This window comes from Mustela nivalis (assembly GCF_964662115.1).
Source record: "Mustela nivalis genome assembly, chromosome: 3".
Taxonomy (NCBI): domain Eukaryota; kingdom Metazoa; phylum Chordata; class Mammalia; order Carnivora; family Mustelidae; genus Mustela; species Mustela nivalis.
Window position 1 is genome coordinate 37,544,154 of NC_139022.1, and position 24,785 is coordinate 37,568,938.

A 24,785-nucleotide genomic window follows, 5' to 3' on the forward strand; every position below is an offset into this window, starting at 1 on the left:
GCTTTGGCTACTCAGGGTCTTTTGAGATTCCATACACATCTTAGGATGCTTGTTTTAGTTTTGTGGAAAGTACTCTTGGTATTTTGATGGGCATTGTATTAAATCTGCAGATTACAGTGGGTACTATGGATATTTTAACAATAAAATATCCATGCACATGGAATATCTTTCCATTTGTTTCTGTTGTCTTCAGTATCTTTCATCGATGCCTTATAGTTCTGAGAGTACAGGTACTTCACCTTCTTGGTTAACTTTATTCCTAGGTATTTTGTTCTTTTTGCTGCGACTATAAATGACATTGTTTTCTTAATTTCCCTTTCTGCTATTTCATTACTAGTACAAGAAAACACAACAGATTTCTAAATATTGATTGTGTTCTCCAACTTTACTGAACCTATTTATTACATCTAGGTTCCCCCCCCCCAATCTTTGGGTTTTCCATATACAGTATCATTTCATCTGCAAATAGTGACAATTGGACATTCCTTACCAGTTTGGATGACTGTTATTTTTTATTTTTACTTTTTTATTTTTTGTCTGACTGACCTGGTTAGGACTTCCAAACCACATTGGAAAAAAATGGGGGTTAAAAGTGGACCTCTTGGGGCACCTGGGTGGCTCAGTGGGTTAGGGCCTCTGCCTTCAGCTCAGGTCATGGTCTCAGGGTCCTGGGATCAAGCCCCACATCTGGCTCTCTGCTTGGTGGGGAGCCTGCTTCCCCCTTCACTCTCTGCCTGCCTCTCTGCCTGCTTGTGATCTCTGTCAAATAAACAAATTAAAAATCTTAAAAAAAAAAAAAGTGGACCTCTTCGCATTGTCTCTGATCTTAAAAGATTTTAGCTTTTTACCATTTAGTATGAAGTTAGCTGAGGTTTTGTCGTATATGACCTTTGTTATGTTGAGGTAGATTTCTTCTATTTCTACTTTGTTGAGAATTTTTATCAAGAATGGGTGTTTTTACCAGGCGCCTGGGTGGCTCAGTGGGTTAAGGCGCTGCCTTCGGCTCAGGTCGTGATCTCAGGGTCCTGGGATCGAGTCCCATATTGGGCTCTCTGCTCAGTGGGGAGCCTGTACCCTCTACCTCTCTCTCTCTGCCTGCCTCTCTGTCTACTTGTGATCTCTCTCTGTCAAATAAATAAAATCTTTTTAAAAAATGGGTGTTTTATTTTGTCATGCATTTTCTTTATGTATTGGAATGGTCATATGATTTTTATATTTCATTTTGATAATGCAGTGTACCATCCTGATTAAATTGCATAATTGAGGGACGCCTGGGTGGCTCAGTTGGTTGGACGACTGCCTTCGGCTCAGGTCATGATCCTGGAGTTCCGGGATCGAGTCCCGCATTGGGCTCCCAGCTCCATGGGGAGTCTGCTTCTCTCTCTGATCTTCTCCTCACTCATGTTCTCTCTCACTGTCTCTCTCTCAAATAAATAAATATAATCTTTAAAAAAAAAATAAATTGCATAATTGAATCATCCTTGCATTCCTTAAAAAAAAAATCCCACTTAGTCATGGTGTATGATCCTTTTAATTCATTTTTTAATTCTGCATGTTAATACTTCATTGAAGATTTTAGCATCTAAGTTAATCAGGTATATAGGAGTGTGTGTGTGTGTGTGTGTGTGTGTGTGTGTGTATTTCCTAGCATCATTATCTGGGTTTAGTATCAAGATAATGCTGGTTTTACCGAATTAATTTGGAAGCATTCATTCCCCTTTTGTTTTTCAGAATAGCTTGAGAAGGATAAGTATTAACTCTTCTTTAGATGTTTAGTAGAATTCACCTGTGAAGCCATCTGGTCTTTTTCTGTTGCTGCCAACAGAAAAAGAGGTGTTGGTTTTAACTTTTCTTTCATTTGTATTGGAGTCTTCTTTCTTTCCTTGATGAATCTAGCTAGAGGTTTATCAAACTCTTAGTTTATATTTTCTATTGTCTTTTTATGCCATATGTCTTTCATTGCTGCTCTAATCTTTATTATATACTTCTTTCTACTAAATTTGGGCTTTTTTGTTTTGTTTTATATTTTTTCTAGGTCTTTAGTTATAAGGTTGAATTAGCTTAGCTGAAATTTTTCTTGTTTCTTGAAAAGGACCTCTATCACTAGATACTAGATACTTCCCTCTTAGAACTGCTTTTGCTATAAACTGAGATTTTGAACTATTGTGCTGCCATTTACATTGGGCTCAAGGTATTTTTTGACTTCCTCTTTGATTTCTTCATCAACCCATTGGTTGTTCAGTAGCATGTTATTAGCCTTAGATTACAGTTTTTGTTTTTTGGTTTTTTTTCCCCCCATGTTTCTTATTGTAATTGGTTTCTAGTTTCATAACCATTGTGGTTGGAAAATGCATGTTATTATTTCAGTGCCCTTAAATTTTTTGATACTTGTTTTGTGATACAACATGTATCCTGGAAAATAATCCACATGTACTTAAGAAGATTATGAATTCTGCTCCTTGGAGATTCTGTATGTATCTGTTATATCCATCACATCTAGTGCATCATTCAAAGCCACTTTTTCCTTGATTTTCTGTCTGGATGAACCACCCACTGATATTAGTAGGGTGTTAAAGTCCCCTAAAAATTACTGTGTTACTGTCAGTTTCTCCCTTTAATATTTGCCTTATGTATTTAGGTGCTCCTATGTTGGGTGCATAGATATTTATAGTTGCTATAACTTACTGCTGGATTAACTATATCATTATGCAATACCCTTCTTTGTCTTTTGTTTCAGTCTTTGTTTTAAGGTTTACTTTGTCTGATATAAGTACTACTATCAAAACTTTGCTTTTCACAAGTATTCACATGAATTATCTTTTTCCAGTATTTCACTTTCAGTCTATATGTGTCTTTAGTTCTGAGTCTCTCTTTGGTAAGCAGCAAATACATTGGAAGTATTAGTCTATTCAAGTTTAAGGTAATTATTGATAGATACATACTGATTGCTATTTTCTGGTTACTTTTGTAATTCTGTGTTCCTTTCTACCTCTTTTGATCTCTTGTGATTTGATGACTTTCTTTAGTGTTATTCTTAGGTTTCTTTCTATTTATTTTGTGTGTGTGTGTGTATCTTTTGTAGGGTTCCGGTTTGTGAATACCATGAGGTACTATAACATCCTCTGTATATAGCTGTCTGCACTAAGTTGATGGTTGCTTAAGTTTGATCACATTCTAAAAGCAATGTATTTTACCCCCTCACCCCTATATCTAGTGTATGTCATATATATGTATTTTTTTATTTTGTGTATTCTTTGACAAATTTTTGTAGATATATTGATTTTACTGCTCTTTCATCATTCATACTAGCTTTATAAGTAATTGATTTACCACCTATACTGTATGTTGTTTAATCAGTGAAATTTTTTACTTTTATAATTTTATTTCTTCTCATTATGGCTGTTTGTTCTCCACTTTAAGAACTATTTTTACCAGGATACCAGGGTGGCTCAGTCTAAATCAAGAGTCATCAGACTCTTGATTTCAACTCAGATCATGATCTCAGGGTTGTGAGATCAAGCTCCACATCAAGCTCCATGCCAGGTGGGAAGTCTGCTTGATATTCTCTCTCTCTGCTCCTCCCCACACTCATGCACATGCTCACTCCCTCTCTGAAATAAATCTTAAAAAAAAAAAATTTCCTCCTCCCTCTGCCCTTCCCCCCTCTGTTCATGTACTCTCTCACTCTCTTAAAAAAAAAAAAAAGTCCTTATATCATTTCTTGTAAGACTTGTTTAGTGGTGAATTCCTTTAATTTTTATTTTTCTGGGAAACATTTCATTCCCCTTCAATTCTTAATGATAGCCTTGAAGGTTATTCCTGGATGTAAGTTTTTTGTTTTTTTGTGGGGTTTTTCTCCCCCCTTTTTATCACTTTGATTTTATCCTGCCTTTCTGGCCTATAAATTTTCTGTTGAAAAAAATCAGCTGTTAGCCTTTTGGGATTTCCCTTATGTGCAACTGTTTGCTTTTCTTTTGCTGCTTTTAAGATTAACTTTTGCCATTTTCATTCTTGTAAGTCTTGCTGTGATCCTCCTTGGGCTCATCTTGTTTGGTGCTTGGTGTATGTCCTGAACCTGGGTATCTCCTTCATTCCTCATGTGTTCTGACCTCCCTTGTCTCTCTTCTCCTCTTGGGATCCCTATAATATGAATCTGTATTCTTAGTGTTATCCCAGAAGCCCCTTAACCTATTCTCATTTTTTTTTTAAGACTTTATTTATTTATTTGACAGACAGATCACAAGTAGGCAGAGAGGCAGGCAGAGAGGAGGAAGCAGGCTCCCTGCTGAGCAGAGAGCCCGATGCGGGGCTCAATCCCAGGACCCTGGGATCATGACCTGAGCTGAAGGCAGGGGCTTTAACCCACTGAGCCACCCAGGTGCCCCCGTTCTCATTTTTTAATCTCCCCCCCCCCTTTTTTTTTTACTCCTTTTGGGTGCTTTCCACTCATTTATTTTCAGATTGGGTTCTGGTATTCTGCATCCTGTGTAATCTGGTGTTGATTTCCTCTAGTGTATTTTTCATTCAGATCTTATACTCCTCAACTATGACTCATTCTTTTTTATATCTCCTATTTTTCCTGAAATTCTCAGTGTGTTCATCCACTTATATCTAAGCTTATTGAGCATACATATGACTACTGCTTTGCACTTTTTATCAGGTGCTTTTCTCCGTATTGCTCAGCTCTTTTTCTGAGATTTTGTCTTATTTATTTTTTTTTTCATTTATAGCATATTTCTCTGGCTCTACATCTTGCCTTTCTGTGTTTGTTTCTATGTATTAGGTAGGTCACTTATGTCACTTGGTCTTAAAAGTAGTAACCTATGTAGAAGGCATCCTTTGGTGCCATCTAGCACAATATCCCCTTGTCACCAGAACCAGGTACCCTAGGCATGTCCCTTTCATGGACTGCCAGTGCCTTGTTACTGTGGCTGGCCTGTGTTTCCTGTGGGTACACTGGTTGGCAAGGCTGGCCCCCAGCCCAGATGGGTGCAGGGCACACTTGTGACTGCTTTGGGTGCACTAGTGGGTAAGACTGGTCCCCCCACCCTCCTCAGGGAAGGAATCACTCTGGATGGATACCAGTCCCAAGTGATGCTTCCAGCTGGCTGTGGTGAGGTAGTAATCATTCTATGGGGATGATGGTCCTTACTGAGGCTGCCTGCGAGGTGTGGCAAGGTGGGAGCCACTTTGGAGGGGCACTTGCTAAGGTGAGCATGTTAGATGGGGTGGATCCAATGGAGAATGCCCGGGCAGAGCAAGCAGTGCTAGCAGGATATATAGACAGCTTCAGAACTGGCTCCTGCAAGCATCCAGTCAGCCTAGCAGAATAAGGGCATACAGAAGAAATGGTACCCACCTGCACCTCCATGTCCAGAGGAAGCACCAGCAGATTCCTGTCTCTCTAGTATCCATTCTAAAATTAGTCAATAAATCTCCTCCTTGCCTACCTCAGGTCCTTTTCAAACTGCTGCTTCTATGCTGTGTCTTAGACTGAATGATATAGGAGGCTGGTCCTTTAAGAGGGGAGACTCATTTTTCTTTAACCTTCTGGTTCTCCTGGAGTTCAGCCGCACTGATTTTTAAAATTCCTAGGGGTAAGCTCCTGCTTTTCAAAGCCGGACATTATGAGGGATCATGTTCTAGTGCAGGCTGCGTTGCTCGATGTGGGGCCTAATCGCCTCGCTCCTCCATGCTTGTGATCTCTGTCCTACTTGAGGGGCACAGTGCCGGGGTTTTGTCCTTGACTGCTTTTCTGCTGCTGCTACCATTCTCGAGGTGGCCTCTTTTCTATGTCTTTAGCTGTGGAAGCCCTGCTCTGCTAGTCTTCAGGTCATTTTCCTAGCAAATTGCATTTCATGTAGTCGTCGCTCTAGTGTGTCTGTGGGAGGAGGAGAGCTCAGGGTCCTTACACTCTGCCATCCTCCCTGAGAGTCCTGAAATGCACATTTCAGATGCTGAAAACATAGCTCTGGCATATACAGAGCTAACCGTAATGCAAAAGCCAGATCTAAAAGTCCTAGAAAGACTTTCATAGTCTAACAATTAAAGACATAAGTGAAGCTAACATATAAACTTTTTTCTTAATAATCTGTTGCTTATCAAAGCCACTATTCAGTCAGTTATTCAATTCCTAGAATTAGACATACTGGCATCTCCTTTGTTTCACTGAATTATACAGAACTCTTGCTCAAAGTATAAGGGAGGTTTGAGAACTGGCTCTTTCTTGATGGAGTTGGGAAAAGAATGAATCTTTATTCCTCTATACAGTTTTCCAAGAAGAACACACTGGATGTCAACCTTGTGCTAGGCCCTGTGCATATATTGTGGCTCTAAGTTAAATAAAGCAAGAAACTGCCCTAGACACGGTGACCAAAGACAGAAATTTAGCTCTTTTAAAAAGCACATGTTTAAACTTTTTCTAACATAGAAACCTTTGCCAGGAAAATAACTGTGGCTTCATAGAGACCCACTGTACTTTTTTCCTTAGTTATCAGATTTGTTCTGGTGGCAATTAATGGTTTTCAGATTACTGGGAACAGAGAACATTTTTTTTTTTTTCCAGTGTGTGTTACTTTTAGGCTATTGATACTTAAACACAATTGTCATTATACTGGATTAGAGAAAGAGGGAGGGAGGTGGTCCATAGGAGGAAGGCAGCATTACTGATGTACCCATTATGTTCCATGAAGTATATTTACTTTATGTATTCATCTTAACAATTCCTCTGAGATAGCAGTTACTATCCCATTTCCTGATAAGATATCTGTAACATTTAGGGATTATGTTATCTGACCAAAATCATTCAGCTAATATATAGACAAAGATTTGAACCTATGTATGCCTCTTGCCCAGTCCACCCTTACGTCTCTACATTGTGTCCTCTTCGACAATTAATAGAAAAATGTAAATAACCATTAACAAGCTTGCTGGGTTTTTTACTAGTAGGATACTAAGCAGTTTGACTCTTTTCTATTGAAATGACAAACTGATTACTTATGGTTTCTTTGAAATGCCATGTTTACACAACATGGCTTCAAAGAAATAAAAGAAGACCACCCAAATGCGAACAAACAGAGGTTATTTATTCAGAGTCTGTTAGAGGAAGGGAGTCAGCTACTAGCACTTGCATTTGGCAGAAACTCCAAGGCAGGCAGTGTTGGAAGATGACTTTTATAGTAAAAAAGATGGAAGTCTCCTGAGATGCTCCAATGGAAGAGTTGTTAGCATGGGGAATCTGGTAGTAAGGTTAACTAGAGTGGGGGCATTTTTTGTGATTGGTTTGGGGAGTACCTTTGGCTTTTTCTTCTTGGTCCTGAGCTGGAATGAGTAGTAAAATACAGGGAAGCTTGATTCACTGACGAAGCTGTGACTGATCTACAGAGTGCTTTTTTTTTTTTTTTTTTTTTTTTTAATTTTTGGCCTTCTTAGGCCAACTGCTGCAGAAGCTGTACATCAGAAATCTGTTGTCATTTGTGGGCTTGCTATTGTCCATTTGTATATTTAGCCTCAATATTAATGATGCAGTAGTATTATTTTAGAATTCAAGATACTTAATGCCATGATTGGACTGTATAAATCTGGTAATATACACAACAGAATTCATGTGTTCCCATATTTTCCCTCTATACTTGCATACTTACGGCAATCTGCCTAAACCCTCTTTGCAAATTTCCAGATTCTAGTCCTCTGATGTCAATACTCATTTGCTGATCACACTGACTATTTTGCTGAGAAAAAAGTGCACTGAGGAAAGGACATCCATAGGTTCCCACTACTTCCTTTACTCATGTTGCTGTAAATGCAACTGTGTGTTCCATCTCCCTTTCTGCTACACAAAATGAATTGTCTATACTCACACCTCAAGACCAATCCTGCTACTCATACACTGGATTTCATGCCCTTCATTCACTCATAGATATCCATCCAGAAATTATCTCCTTCCTCTCATGAAGCATTTTTCCATGCCTTCTGTATTATTTCCAGGAGCATACTTTACATGTTTTAAATTATACCATCTTAAAACAGTCTTCTTTAGACCTCACATTACCCTTCAATAGCCCCATTTCTAAGTTCCTCATAGCAAAATGCCACAAAAAATTTTTCTGTTCCATCTCTCTCACCATTCATATTTTCATGAATCCATGTCTCTTTGGTTATTACTGCTGAGTACTCATTTTCTGAAATTACATGATTAAAAGAGGCCACTTGTTTTCTTGACGTACAGATAAATTGGGTGGTATAGACATTCTCAAGATTTTTTTCAGAATGTAAGCAAAAAAATACATACTACAGAAGGCACTTAAAGTACAGAAGGCACAGAAAGAGAAAGAAAATCTTCATAATCTAATTTTAATTCTATTTTTTATTCAAATATATACTTATGGACAAAAAAATTACATACTGAGTGGAAAATTCTCAACAGGATGTACATTTCTGATCTTCTAGTAGAGTTTGAAGTTAAGTTTTTAGATAGGCTTTCTCCAAAAAATAAGGAACACTTCCATAGATGTTTTAGGTGGGAAGCAGTGAAACATGAGAAAACATCTGAAAGTATAGAGAAAGTAACACTTTATTATATTCCTTGGGGCTTGACATCTTATTATGATTCATTTTCCATTTAAATGGACTTTAAGAAGAGTAAACTCTTATAACAATCATGATTTACTCAAACATCATAAGAATTTGTTCTATGAAATCACTAATCATACTTGCCAAAGAGACTTACTACTTTTATCTTATATTTGAAATAACTCAGAACTTCGTTCAGTTAAAAGTGGACTAGGGTAGCTGATAAATAGAATTCTGTACACAAAAATTAAGAGGGTCACCTCATGACTCAGGCTGTAATACTCTGATATTCCACCTGAATGGACAGGACAAGCAGTTGAGGAAAATGTGTTGATACATTCATCAATACCTATTTTTTAATTAACAGAAGGGAGTGGGGAGAAATTAGAGGGGGAGATGAACCATGAGAGACCGTGGACTCTGAAAAACAATCTGAGGGTTTTGGAGGGGCGACGGGTGGAGGCTGGGTGTGCCTGGTGGTGGGTATTAAGGAGGGCACATATTGCATGGAGCACTGGGTGTGGTGCATAAACAATGAATTCTGGAACACTGACAAATTTTAAAAATAAAATTAAAAAAATACATTATTATTTATAGCTATTTGAGATTTATAGAAAAAATGGATTTGAAAATCCAGAGAATTTTTATACACAACTCTCTTGACCCCATATAGTTTATCATATTATTAAATCCATAGTTTACATTAGGGTTCATCTTTGTGTTGTGAAGTTCTATAGATTCTAACAAATGTATAATATGTCCATCAGTATCATATCATACAGAATACTTTTGCTCTTAAGCTCCCCGTTCTCTACCTACTCATTGTCCCTCCCTCCCTTCCACTGAATTCCTGAACTCTTAGCTGAATTTCTTCAGTATGCCATATTGTTGGAATCATATGGTATGCACCCTTTTCAGATTGGCTTCTTTGGTTTAGCAGCATGCTTTTAAGTTTCTCCAGGTCTTTTTGTGGCTTGATATCCCCCCTTTCTTTATTTCTATATAATATTCCACTGTCTGAATATGCAGTAGTTTACCATTTACCTATTGAAGGACACTTGATTGCTTCCAAGTTTTGGTATTTATTAAAAAAAATTGTTTTGAACATTTACGTGCAGGTTATTGCATAGATACTAGTTTTCAACCTCTTGAGTGAACATCAAGGAGTATGATTGATGGGTTGTATGGTAAGAGCATATTTAGGTTAGACAGTAAGAAACACTGCCAAACTGTTTCCCAAAATGTCTGTACCATTTTGCATTTCTACCAGCAATGAGTAAGAATTCTTGCTCTGCATCCTTGTCAGCATTTGGTATTGTTGGTATTTTGAATTTTAACTGCTCTACTATATGCATAGTAGTATCTTACTGTTGTTTTAATTTGAAATTCCTTCAGGATATAGGGTGTTGTGCAACTTTTCATGTGTTTATTTTCTGTCTGTATATCCTTTTTGCTGAAGAACACATTTTAATGACCTTTGTTTACTAAGCACGGCATCATATGTCAGGAACATTTGTTAATCTTTCACACAGGAAAATATATACTGAATTTGCTATATAGTTGCTCAGAAAAGTCAATTACATTCTAAGGAAAGTAGCAGTTAGCCAGTGGCAAAAGCTCTGTCATTCGTAGGGAAATTCACCATGGAGCCATTGTTTTCAAATTATGTGAGCAAGACACTATGTAAAATCCCATGTCCTTTTCCCTTCTAAAATGGCTTGTCACACTCAGAAAAATGTGCATATGCTACATATTTATAAGAAATGTCAAATATATATCTCAACATACAGATATCTTGTTACATAGAAATTTCACTTATTAAATATACCCAATAAAACTGTATGCATATGTCTGTCAAAAGGCATGTAAAATAATCTTTAGAACAGCATTAGTAATTTCCCCAAACTGGAGACACCCAAAATCTTTCACCTGAATACTGAATTAATAATTTGTGATATATGCATTCACATTGAATACAAAAAAAGCCAAGTGAATGAGCAAATAATTGCTTTAAAAAAACCAGCCTGAAAAATTCTTAGTTTTGAGGTTAAAAAATAGAACCAGTCATAAAAGAACATAATTTGGTTTATGTGGATTTCAAAATCAAAAAGAAACAACCACAGTGCTAAATGTCATCCTTGGTTATAGCATACCTGTGTGGAATTGAGCAGGTGATTAGGATGAGGCTTGGGAGGTGCTGGTATGTTCTCTTTCTTTATTGGGAACACTTCAAAAAGTTAGTGTTGTATTTTTTACTTTTTGAGGAACCTCCACACCATCTTCCAAAGTGGCTGGACCACCTTGAATTCCTACCAACAGTGTAAAAGTGTTCCCCCTTTTCCATAGCCTCTCCAACATTTGTTATTTTTTGCCTTCTCAATTTTTGCCATTCTAACTGGTGTAAGGGGGTATCTCAATGTGGTTTTGATTTGAGTTTCCCTGATGGCTAATGATGATGAACATTTTTTCATGTGTCTGCTAGCCATTTGTATGTCTTCCTTGTAGAAGGTTCTGCTCATGTCTCTTGCCCATTTTTTGACTTATTTGTTTTTTAGGTGTTGAGTTTGGGAAGTTCTTTATAGATCTTGGATATTAGCCCTTTATCTATAGTGTCATTTGCAGATATCATCTCCCATTCTGTGGGTTGCCTCTTTGTTTTGTTGACTGTTTCCTTTGTTGTGCAGAAGTTTTTATCATGATGAAGTCCCAAAAGTTCATTTTTGCTTTTGTTTCACTTGCCTTTAGAGACATGTCTTGAAAGCTGCTGCTGCAGCCAATGTAAAGAGGTTACTGCCTATGTTCTCCACTAGCATTTTGATGGATTCCTGTCTCACATTGAGGCCTTTCATCCATTTAGAGTTTATCATTGTGTATGATGTAAGAGAACAGTCGAATTTCATTCTTCTGTAGATGGCTGTCCAATTTTCCCAGCACGATTTATTGAAAAGACTTTTTTCCCATTGAATATTTTTCCTGCTTAGTCGAAGATTGGTTGACCATAGAGTTGAAAGTCCATATCTGGGCTCTCTGTTCTGTACTATTGATCTGTGTGTCTGTTTTTGTGCCAATTCCATGCTGTCTTGGTGATCACAGCTTTGTAATATAGCTTACAGTCAGGCAATGTGATATCCTCAGCTTTGTTTTACTTTTTCAACATTCCCTGGGGAATTTAGGGTCTTTTCTGGTTCCATAGAAATTTTAGGTTTGTTCCAGCACTTTGAAAAATGTCATTGGTATTTTGATTGGAATGGTGTTCAAAGTATAGATTGCTCTGGGTAGCACAGAGTTTTTAACAATGACATTTTAACAATGTTTATTCTTCCAGTCCATGAGCATGGGATGTTTTTCCATTTTTGGTGTCTTCAATGTCTTTCATAAGTGTTCTATAATTTCTAGAGTATAGATTCTTCACTTCTTTTTTTTTTTAAGATTTTATTTATTTATTTGACAGAGAGAGTAGGCAGAGAGGCAGGCAGAGAGAGTGAGGAAAGCAGGCTCCCTGCTGAGCAGAGAGCTGGATGTGGGACTCGATCCCAGGATCCTGAGATCATGACCTGAGCCAAAGGCAGTGGCTTAACCCACTGAGCCACCCGGCACCCTAGATTCTTCATTTCTTTTGTTAGCTTTATTCCAAGGTATTTTATGGGTTTTGTGCTATTATAAATGGAATGATTCCCAATTTCTTTTTCTGCAGTTACATTGTTAGTATATGGGAAAACAGCTGATTTCTGTGCATTGATGTTGTATCCTGCCACATTATTGAACTTCTGTATGAGTTCTAGTAATTTAGAGGGGGAGTCTTTTGGGTTTTCCACATAAAGTATGTCATCAGTGAAGAGGGAGAATTTGACTTCTTTGTTGCCATTTTGAACACCTTTTTGTTGTCTGATTGCTGTTGCTAGGACTTCTAATGCTATTTTGAACAATAGAGGCTAAAGTGGGCATCCTTGCTGTGTTCCAGATCTTAAGGAAAGTGCTCTCAGCTTTTCCCTATCAAGAATGATATTTGCTGTGAGTTTTTCATGGTTGGTTTTTATGAAATTGATATATCTTCCCTCTATCTCTATGTTCTAAGGGTTTTAATCAGGAAAGGATGTTATATTTTGTCAAATGCTTTTTCTGCATCAATTGAGAGGGCCACATGGTTCTTCTCTTTCCTTTTATTAATATGTATTATCACACTGATTGCTTTGCTAAAGCTGAACCACCCTTGAACCCCAGGGATAAATCCCACCTGGTCATGATGGCTAATCCTTTTAATGTACTGTTGGACCCTATTAGCTAGGATATTGTTAAGAATTTTGGTATCCAATGACCCAGAAGTTGCACTACTGGATATTTACCCCAAAGATACAGATGTAGTGAAAAGAAGGGCCATCTGTACCCCAGTGTTCATAGCAGCAATGGCCACAGTCGCCAAACTGTGGAAAGAACAAAGATGCCTTTCAGTGGACAAACAGATGAAGATGTGGTCCATATATACAATGGAATATTACTCACCCATCAGAAAGGATGAATACCCAACTTTTGCATCAGCAGAGATGGAACTGGAGGAGATTATGCTAAGTGAAATACGTCAAGCAGAGAAAGCCAATTATTATATGGTTCCCCTTATTTGTGGAACATAAGGAATAGCATGGAGGATATTAGGAGAAGGAAGGGAAAAATGAGGCAGGCAGAATCAGAAGGGGAGATGAACCATAAGAGACTATGGACTATGGGAAACAAACTGAGGTTTTCAGAGGGGAATAGGGTGGAGGGGGTGAGTTGGCCTGGTGATGGTTATTAAGGACAGCATGTATTGCATGGAGCACTTGGTGTCATATGCAAACAATGAATCATGGAATACTACATCAAAAACAAATAGTACGACGATTAATATAATAAAAAGTTAGTGTTAAAATCTTTGAGTTGTACACTTATAATTTATGCATTTTTCTAAGTATTATACTTCAATGAAATGTTTATTCTAAAAACCAAATAATATAGTAAAATATATATGTTTAGTCTTTAATCTACATATTAAGTAAAACTTTAAGTAGTTTAAGTAACTTTTGTCAATAAAATACTGACAAAGGAGTAAAATCTCGAATCTAGCTGTTTCTATATATACTTAGATGTTAAAAAAGTTTGAAATGAAATACAGAAACCATATAAGCATAAACATGTGTATTTGCATTCTACACAGGGTTTGTATTTGTATCTCGTGTGTGTGTGTATAATACATATATAGGTATATGTACTTTGGCTATGTAGACTGCTTTGGGGAACAAGGACAGTTTAACGTTTTCCATATTTTAAATGACTATTTCTACCTCTATTTAATCCTTTTTTATTTGTAATTGAAGAAGAGTTACATAGTATTTTATTCAGGTATACAGTGTAGTGATTTCCCTTTTATATACATTATGAAATATTCACCGAAAAAAGTATAGTTAAAATCTGTCACTGAAAAAAGTTATTACAATATTATTGATTATATTCCCTATGCTACTTTCCATGACTGTGAGTTATTTATATTGTAAGTGGAAGTTTGTATCTCTTAACCCATCACATCTATTACCTGTCTCCCCAAGCCCTCCTTGCTGGCAATCACCAATTTGTTCTTTGTATCTATCATTCTGCTCTGTTTTGTATTGTTTGATGGTTGGTTGGTTGCTTTGTTTCTTTTGCTTTCTAGATTGCACACATAAGTGAAGTCATATGGTATTTTTCTACCTGACTTATTTCATTTAGCGTGAAATTCCATTGAGTAAATATATCTTATTTTATTTAATATTTACCTGCAAATGGACATTATATTCTGTAGCTCCATCAAGGTCATTGCAAAGGGAACCATTTCATTCTTTTTGAGGGCTGAGGAATATTCCATTATATCTTTATCCATTTATCAATCGACGGAATTTGAGCTGTTTCCATAGTGTGGTTATTGTTGATATGCCACTATAACCATTGGGGTACATGCATCCCTTCAGTATCCTTTCAGTAAATACCTAGTAGTGCAATTGCTGGATTATAGGGCAGCTCTACTTTTAACTTTTTGAGGAACATCTATACTGTTATCCAGAGTGGCTACACCAGTTAGCATTTCCACCAACAGCATATGAGGGTTCCCCTTTCTCCGCATCCTGGCCAATTCCTGTTGTTTCCTGTCTTGTCAATTTAAACCATTCTGACTGGTGTGAGGTGATACCTCATTGTAGTTTTGATCTGTATTTCCCTGATGCTGAGTGATGTTGAGCATCTTTTAATGTTTCTGTTAACCATGAGAACATCTTCTTTGAAAAATTTATCTTCATGTATTCTGCCCATTTTTTAAAAAAGATTTTTATTTATTTATTTGACAGAGAGAGAAAGAGATCACAAGTAGGCAGAGAGGTAGGCAGAGAGAGAGGGGAAGCAGGCTCCCCACTGAGCAGAGAGCCCGATGCAGGGCTCGATTCCAGGACCCTGAGATCATGACCTGAGCCAAAGGCAGAGGCTTTAACCCACTGAGCCACCCAGGCGCCCCTTCTGCCCATTTTTAAACTGGATTATTTGTTTTTTTGGGTGTTGAATTGGATAAGTTCTTTATAGATTTTAGATACAGACTCTATATCAGACATGTCATTTGCAAGTATCCTCTCCCATTCTATAGGCAGCCTTTTAGTCTTGCTTATTGTTTTCTTTGCTATGCAAAAATCTTTTTCTTTTGATAAAGTCTCAATAGTTTATTTTTGCTTTTGTTTCTCTTCCCTCAGGAGACATACCTAGAAAGAAGTTGCTCAGGCCAATGTCAAAGATGTTAATGCTCGGCTTCTCCTCCAGGATTTTGATGGTTTCTTGTCTTATATTTAGGTCTTTCCTCCCTTTTGTATTTATTTTAAGGAATGGCCTAAGAAGGTGGTCCAGTTTCATTCTTTTGGTTGTGGTTGTCCAGTTTTCCCAACAGCATTTGTTGAAGAGACTTTTTTCCAATGGATATTCTTTCCTGCTTTGTCAAAGATTAATTGACCATATAGTTGGGGGTTCATGTCTGGGTTTTCTATTCTGGTCTATGGATCTATGTGTCTGTTTTTGTGCCAATACCATACTGTCTTGATCACTATGGAATTATGAGGCCTCCAGATTTGCTACCCCCCCGCCCAAGATCACCTTGACTATTCAGGGTCTTTTCTGGTTCCATAAAATTTTAGGTTTTTTTGTTCCAGCTCTGTGAAAAATGCCGCTGGTATTTTGATAGGGATTGAACTACATGTGTAGATTGCTTTGGGTAATATAAACATTTTAACAATATTTGTTATTCCAACCAATGAGCATGGACTGTTTTTCCATTTCTTTGTGTCCTCTTCAATTTCTTCCGTAAGTGTTCTATAGTTTGGAGACAAGATCTTTATCTTCGTGGTTAGGTTTATTTGCAAGTATCTTATGGTTTTTGTTGCAATTGTAAATGGGATCAATTCCTTGATTTCTCTTTTTGCTGTTTCATTATTGCTGTATAGGTATCAACACATTTCTGTACATTGATTTTGTATTGTGTGACTTTACTGAATTCATGTATCAGTTCTAGCAATTTTGTGGTGAGTCTTTTGGGTTTTCTAGATAGAGTATCTTGTCATCTGCAAATGGTTAAACTTTAAAAGGCTATATTTTAAAGAACCAGCTATTTTAATTTCATTGAACTTTTCTACTTTTTATAGTCTTTATTTCATTTATTTATGCTAGGATCTTACTTCCTTTTTCCTATCATTTTTGGACAGTATTTGTTATTTCCCAATTCTTCTAGGTATACCGTTAGACAGTGTATGTGAATTTTTTTCTTTTTTCCTGGTTTAAGCCCATATTCCTATCACCTTCCCTCTTAGAACACTAAATGTGTCTTAGAATTTGAACTGATGTGTTTCCATTTTCATTTGTCTCAGGATATTTTTATTTCCTCTTTGATTTCTTCAGTGATCTACTGGTTTTCTTAGTGTATGCTGTTTAGCCTCCCTGTGTTATATTTTCTTCTACTTTTTTTCTTACAATGGATTTCTAGTTTTGTACTATCATGGTTGGAAATTATCCAGATATGATTTCAAGGCTCTGAAATTCATTGATATTACTTTTGTGGCCTAGAATGTGTGTATCCTGAGAAAGGTTTAATGTGACTTGAAAATAATGTGTTTCTGCTATTTTGGGATTATATTGGGCCCAATGTTGGTTCAAAACCACTATTTCCTTATTGATTTTCTCTTTGGATGGTCTATGCATTGATGTAAGTGAGGTGTTAAAGTCCTCTGGTAGTATTGTATTACTATAAGTCTCTTTATGACTGTTAACATGTGATTTATATATTCTGGAACTATTATGTTGGGTTCACAGTTATTTACAATTATATCCTCTGGTTGCATTGATCATTATGTAATGCCCTTCTTTGTTTTGTGTTACTCTTTATTTAAAATCTGTCTAGTCTGTGCATTGCCTGGGTGGCTTAGTTGCTTAATGGTCCAACTCTTGATTTTGGTTCAGATCATTATCTCAGAGTCCTGGGATTGAGCCTTGCCTCAAGCTACATGCTAAATGGGGAGTTTACTTAAGGATTCTTTTCCTGTCCTTTGCTCCTCCCCCACCTATGTTCTTGCTTTCTAAAATAAATTTTTTAAACAGTAAAATTTATCTAATCTGATATAAATATTGCTATCCCAGCATTTTTTTTTTTTTTTTGCTTCCGTTTGCATGGAATACTTTTTCCATCTAATCTGCGTGTATTTAGGTCTGCAGCAAATCTCTTGTAGGCAACACAGAGATAGGCCTTGTTCTTTCAACCATTCAGTCATCTTTTGTCTTTTGACTGGAGCACTTAGTCTACTTACATTTAAAGTAGTTATTGATTGATAGGTATTACTTACTGCCATTTTTAAAATTGTCTGATTGTTTTTGTATTTCTATTCCTTTCTTCCTCTTGCTCTATTTCCCTTAAATATATTCTTTGGCATTATGTTTAGATTATTTTTTTGAACATCTATTACATATTTTTGGTTTGTTTTTACCTTGTGGTTCATATGTAACATCTTGTGTGTATAGTAATCTATATTAAGTCAATGGTAGCTTAAGTATGAACACATTTTAAAAGCACAACCTTTTTCTTCATACTTGTTTGATGATGTAATGTCATATTTTACATCTTTTAAATTGTGTATCCCTTGACTAACTTTTATAGATGCAATTGATTTTACTACTATCATCTTTTTAACTTCAGTAGCTTTAAAAATGATTGATCTACTACCTTGACTGTATGTTTTTATAAGTGAAATTTTTTTCCTTTCAGTTTTTTCTTCTAATTATGGCCTTTTCTTTTCCACTTAAAGAAGTCCCTTGAACATTTTTCACAAGACCAGTTTAGTGGTGATGAACTCTTTTTTAACTTTTCTTTGCGTAGGAGAGTCCTCATTTCTCCTTTAATCCTGAATGATAACTTTGCTGCATAAGGTATTCTAGGTTGCTAAGGGGGGAGGGACTACCCTACAGTTTGCAGGCCAGAAAGGAGAGAGATGATATATTCAAACTTTCTTCTAAAGAAACCAGCTGATAGCCTTATGTATTTTCCCTCTATATGATCCTCTCCTTTTCTCTTTCTACTTTTAACATTCTCTCCTTAAATTTTGCTATTATTGTTCTGCTATATTGTTTGCTATAGTACAGAATTCCTTAAGCTCATCTTGTTTCATTCTCTCTGATTTTTGGGGCCTGGATATCTGTTTCTTTGCCCAGATTAGGGAGGGCTTTTTTTTTTTTTTTTTAGCTATTATTTATTCAAATAAGTTTTATGTTCCTTTCTATCTCTTTTCTTCTGGAACCCCTATTTTGCAAATATCAGTATGCTTGATGTTGTTTGCAGAGGTCTCTTAACCTATCCTCATTTTTAAAAATTATTTTTTCTTTCCCCTGTGTAGCCTGGTTACTCTCCACTAGTCTGTCAGATTGCTGATCCATTCTTCAGCATCCTTTACTCTGGTGATTCCCTCTGAGTTCATCAAGTCTTTTCTCCAGTCTGGTGAGTACGTTTTTGAATTTTTTTTTTTTTTTTGATAAATTGGTTATATGTTTCTTTGAGTTCTTTTCCTAGAGTTTTGTCTTCTTCCTGCAGCTGTTTCTATGTATTAAGTAGGTCAGCTATGTCTCCTAGTCTTGAAAGTATGACCTAAGGTAGAAGGCATCATGTAGCACCCAACAGGTCAGTCCCTCATGGTTTTTAAAATCAGGTGCTCCAGGGACATCTCTGGCTGAGATGCATGCAGCCTTCGTTTGGGCCTGGGCTGTGATGGCTGCAGGTGCACTGGTAAGCAGGTCTTTCCCCCAGCATAAGTGCCTTAGAGGTTTGGCTACAGACACTCTGAGAGCACTGGTGGGTGAGGATGTCCTCAGCCTGGCTGTTTGCAATGACCAGTCACAACTATTTCAGGTGTGCTGCTGGCACTGTCTTACCCCACCTTTTCAAAGTGGTAAGTACTCTGCAAAGGTACACTCTTCTGGGTAAGGCTTCCTGTGCAATGTGTCAGGGAAGCAATCTTAAGTCCCAGCTGAGTACCCCCTCCAACCCAGACAGGGGTGAGAGCTGCTTTGGAGGGGCACCTGATGGAGCAGGTATGGTAGGTGGGGGTGGGTTCCCAAGGGATAGCTAGGTCAGGGAAAGCCTATTAGCAAAATAAATGGAGTGTCACAATTGGCTCCAGTTAAGTGTCCAACAAGCTAGGCTGGAGGGCAGGAAAGATGGTAACCACAAACACTTCTATTCTAACAAAAGATCCCTCACCCCCAAATGCATGTCCTAAAATTAGTCAATAGATCTCCCTAATGTATATACTAGGCGATTTTTCAAGCCTCTGCTTTGATGCTGGGTCACAGGACCAAAGTGATATAGCATTCTGGTTCTTTATGGATGAAGAAGTATAGGAGTATAAGACTTATCAGTTTTCAAAACCAGACATTTTAGGGGTTATCTTCATTGTGAAGGTCCCTGCAGCTAGGTGTGCTCAATATGGGGTTTGACTTGTTTGCTTTTCAGGGATATCCCTCCCACTGTGGGACTGCTACACTAGGCTCATTGGCTGGTTCCCAACTATATGTCTCCCCTTCCAATCATTTTGAAAGTGAGTTCATTACATGTAGTTCTAGCTTTCTTGTGTTGTAGGAGGAGGAGAACTCGGGATCCTATTACGCTGCCATCTTCCATATTCTCTTTATTATCCTTTTGAATCATAAGATTTGGTTCAGTTTGAAAATAAGGCATAATGGCTATTAAGATTGTATAATGGGGACTATATTATTGATGGGAGATTCCTTCAGGACATAATCGTGTTTTTTTTCTTTCTCTTGTCCATGATCTACAAAGTTAATAATTTCCCATGTTAGAACTAATTAATAGTGTTAATATATAAGATAGAGTCCAAGCAAAGAACATACATGGGTCATACAATTCTGTGGTACAGTGTCTTCAGTTTGGGGACCATGATAGATATAGTGTCATAGTCTGGTTTTACTGAAAATGTCTTCTTTTGCAAATAAATTAAGAAGTAATTATTCCAATTTTACAAGATTATGTTTAGCTCACCAATATTTTATCAAGTTCATTTATGAATACTCCTCTTCATCCAGCTATTTTCATATCCTTCTCTTTCTTTGTATCACTAAGCAAAAAATAAAAATAAAAAAATAAAAAAGCTGCATTTACAAGTTCCTCAAACCTGGTTAGCAGTCTGGGAAGAAAATATTTAATTTCCTAGAAAGGAAAAAGCAAAGGCAAGGAGAAACTTGGATAGTAAGGTGACATCTCAGACCAGCTGGTGATAGTGTGATTCAATGTGATTCACTGTTTCATTAAGAATTAAATGGGATGAGAAGAGTGGGAAAAGATGGCGGGAGGATTCAGAGCTCACCTCCTTCCACAGAAACACCAAAGCAACGAGTACATGTAATTCAATTCACTCTGAAAATGAACTGAAGACCAGAAGAACATCTTCCACAGCTAAAGACATAAAACTGAAGGGCTGGATGGGCAGAGACACATCTGAGAACTAAACTTCTGGAGCAGGAATGCATAAATGGGTGCAGAGGAGTAAGAAGGATCAAGCCCCACATCTAGGATGCTGGGGACCTGCACAAAGATGAGTTCTGATAATATCCAGCTTTCAAAATCAGCTGGGCTTAGGTCCAGGAGATTCAGTAGGGTAGGGTATAGAAAACTGAGTATCTGCTCTTAAAGAGCAAGGGCTTTAGTACTCAATCCAAGACCCAGCTCAGAAGCATGGGTTTGAAAAGCACTAGGGTTACACAGGAGAGAGATCTATTGACAACTTTTAGAATGTGTGCTGGAGAGACCCGTATCTACAGGACTTGCCCTGAGGATGGAAAAGCTGGCAGGTACCATTTTTATTACCCTTTATCAGTCTATCTATCTGGATACTTGCTAGAGCCTGTTCTGACATTCTCTATTTACCTAGCTAGCACTCTTTGCCCTACCCAGGCAGGGCCCCTGTAAAACAACTCCCTACTTTCCACACATCCTGGGTACCTCATTTGGGACTGTTATTGCCTTGGGGTGAGGAGCACAATGTGTCACCCAGGGACCAGCACCAGTGCCCCTAGAGAACAAATCCTGCTTGCTCCAGGGATAGTCCCACCCACCAGGTGGCCCTAGTATTTAAAATCATGCCTCCCAGGCAGCTATACCAGGGGCAAGCCAGCCTACCCATGTACACAGAGGAGTCTGCCAAGTCATTGATGATAGCCAGGTTGAGGGAGGAGGCTGCCTACCAGGATGCATGCAGGCACTGGGGACCTCTAGAACATTTGGTTCTGGGGACTAGAGGGCATTGATAACAAGGCATCAGAGGACACCTTCCACATCGGGCCACACATAGAGACAAAATAAGGGGAAAAGGAGTATGTTGAAAATGAAAGAACAAAACTCTAGAGAAAGAGCTAAATGAAATAGAGAAGAAATTTACCTGAAAAAAGTTCAAAGTAAAGGTCACAAAGATTTTCATCAGACTGAGAGAAGACTGAATGAATTGAGAAGTTTACCAATCAGTCAGATCTGAAGAATACAACTGCTGAAATATAAAATCTATTAGAGGGAATCAACATCAGATAAGAAAATGCAGAAGGATACATCAGCAATCTGAAAGACTGGGTAGTAGAAAGCAACCAAGATGACCAACAAAAAGACCAAATTTAAGAAATGAAATGGGCTAAGGGCCAAATTCAAGCATACTAAGATTCACATTATAAGGGACCCAGTAGGAGCAGAGAAAGGAGCAGAAAACGTAAGTCAAGGAAGAATAGATGAAAAGTTCCATATCCGGGGAAAAAACAGACATCTGGGTCCAAGAACTAGAAAGAACCCCAAACAAGATGAACCTAAGTGGCACACAAAGATAAAGACAAAATCTTAAAAGCATCAGGAGAAAAGGAAACAGGCTCATTTGGTTTCCATCAAATATAACTATCAGTTGATTTTTCAGCAGAAATTTACAGGCCACTGAATAGTATGATATATTCAAAGTGCTAAAAGGAAAAAGCCCTACAACCAAGAATACTCTAAATGGCAAGGTTATCATTCACAATTGAAGGAGAAATAGTTTCCCAGACAAAAGTTACTCATTACTCTTAAACTATACAAGAACTGTTAAAGGGACCTTCTTTAAGTGGCAAAGAAAATGTCTTAATTACAAGTAAATTTCACTGGTAAAAGTAAACAGAGTGATTGCGTCAGTCACTCATAAAGCAAGTATGAAGGGTAAAAGACAGGCGTAGTGAAATTTTGTGTACAAAATTAGTCAAACAACACACAAAGGAAAAAGATATAAAATATGACATAATGTACATAAAAACTGGAATGATAAACTAAAAATGTAGCGTTTTAGAATATATTTGAACTTCAGCAACCATCAAATACAGACTGATACATACATAGGATTTTATGTGAAACTCATGGTAACCACAAACCAAACACCTATAATGGATATATAACATATCACAAGGGAAAAGAGCAAGAAAAGAAAAAGGGACAAAGAATACCCACACAAATAACCAAACACCAATGTAAACAATGGTGCTAAGTACATACCTATCAATATTTGCTTTAGAAGTACTTGGACTACATGCTCAAAAAGAGAACGCATTAAAAAAAAAAAAAGAAAAACAAAACAAAACACAAAGTGCCTACAAGAGACTTGATGAAGACCTAAAGACACATATACACTGGAAGTGAAGGTATGGAAAAACATATCTCATGCCAGCAGTGTGGCAGGCGGGGGGGGGGGGATGGAATCCTGGGTAGCAATACTTGTTCCAGACAAAATAGACTTTAAAACAAAGACTTTCAAGAGAGCAAAAAGGTCTTAATGAGAGACAAAGAGGACACAATGATAAAACAATCAACCCAATAAGAAGATATAACAATGGTAAATATCTATGCATCCAGCACCGAAGCACCTAAGTACATAAGGCCAATATTAACAGAATTAAAAGGAAGAAATTTTTAGTTTTTACATACTAATAAGCAAAGTGGCAGGAAGAGAAATTACAAAACCAATCACATTCACAGTTCCACTGAAAAGAAGGAAATACCTAGGAATAAATTAAATCAAGGAGATAAAAATCGTGTACTCTGAAAATTATAAGACTTTAATGAAAAAACTAAAGGCTGAAGGAAACACAAATAAGTGTAAAAACAAACCATGCTCATGTATTTGAAGAATTAATAAAGTTACAATATCCATACTACCAAAATCAACTGCAGATTTAATGCTGTCCCTATCAAAACACTAATAGTATAATTCTACATTGTGTAAGGAACTACAAAAGACCTCAAGTAACCAGAGCAATCTTGAGATTGAGAACAAACCTGGAGATACCATGATCCAAGATTTCAAATTCTAAAAGGCTATCGTAATTCAAACAGTATGATACACAAAAATAAACATATGGAGTGATGGAACAGAATAGAGAGCCCAGAAATAAACCCATGTTTGTGTGGTGAATTAATCAATGATAAAGAAGGTGAGAATATACAATCAGAAAGAAATAGTCCCTTCAATAAATGGTGCTGGGAAAACTGAATAGCTACAGGCTAAATAACTAAAGGATCACTTTTTTGGACCGTACATAGAAGTTGACATAAATATAAGTCCCTGAACTGTAAAACTCCTAGAAGAAAGTATAAAGAGCAAAGTCTTAGGCATTGGTTTTTGCAGTGTTTTTCTGGCACATCTCTGCAGGCAAGAGAAATGTAATAAAAATAAGCAAATGGGACTATATCACACTAAAGAGCTTTTGCACAGGGAAGGAAACCATCAACCAAACAAAAAGGCAATCTACTCAATGGGATGAGAAAATTGCAAATGATGTATCCAATAAGGGGTTAATATCCAAAATATATAAGGAACTTCTACAACTGAACCCCCCCCAAATCCACATCATCAGGCAAAAAAAAAAAAAAAAAAAAATGCACAGAGGACTTGAATAGACATTTTTTCCAAAGAAAACATACATATGGCCACTAGACACCTAAAAAGATCCTCAAAATTACTAACCATCAAGGTAATGCAATTCAAAACCACAATGAGATGTCACTTCACATCAGCCAGGATAACTAAAAGAAGCTAAGAAATAACAAGTGTTGGCAATGATGGGGAGAAAAATGGCCTCCGTGCACCGATGGTGAGAATGTAAGTTGGTATAGCCACTATCAAAAACATACTCTATGACCCAGTAAATCTATTTGTGGGTACTTGCACAAAGAAAACAAAAACACCAATATATGTACCTCTATGTTTTTTGTAGCATTATTTATAACAGCCAAAATAATGAAAAAACCTAGGTACTGATAGGTGACTATACAAAGAAAATAAGGTATATACACACGATTGAATAATATTGAGCCATAAGAAAGCAACATAGTTGAACCAAGACAGCATTTTGCTAACAGAAAGAAGTCAAATGGGAAAACACAAATATTTTCATAATATGTGGAATATAAATATATATGCACATATTTTTGTTGTTCATTGATATGTGCATATATACATATGTACGCATATACACACATATACATATATACGCATATACATACACATACCTGTATTATACATATGTACGCATATACATACAGATACAAAAGTATGCATACACGCATACACATATTATACATATGCATGCATATACATACACATATTATACATATGTATGCA

At 37.0% G+C, this 24,785-nt stretch overlaps 2 long non-coding RNA genes across 5 annotated transcripts in view; one reads left to right on the top strand and one right to left on the bottom strand.

Moving 5' to 3' along the window:
• LOC309861340 overlaps positions 1-24,785 on the top strand; it is a 330,227-nt gene that overhangs the window by 220,354 nt on the left and 85,088 nt on the right. The window contains exon 2 of the long non-coding RNA XR_014309886.1: positions 18,486-18,586. This is a non-coding gene — a long non-coding RNA (uncharacterized lncRNA). The remainder of the gene's footprint in view (positions 1-18,485; positions 18,587-24,785) is intronic.
• LOC309861338 overlaps positions 8,348-24,785 on the bottom strand; it is a 650,329-nt gene continuing 633,891 nt past the window's right edge. For all 4 annotated transcript variants that reach the window (XR_014309881.1, XR_014309882.1, XR_014309883.1 and 1 more), the window contains 2 exons: positions 20,144-20,219; positions 8,348-8,547 (listed from right to left, as the gene is read on the bottom strand). This is a non-coding gene — a long non-coding RNA (uncharacterized lncRNA). The remainder of the gene's footprint in view (positions 8,548-20,143; positions 20,220-24,785) is intronic.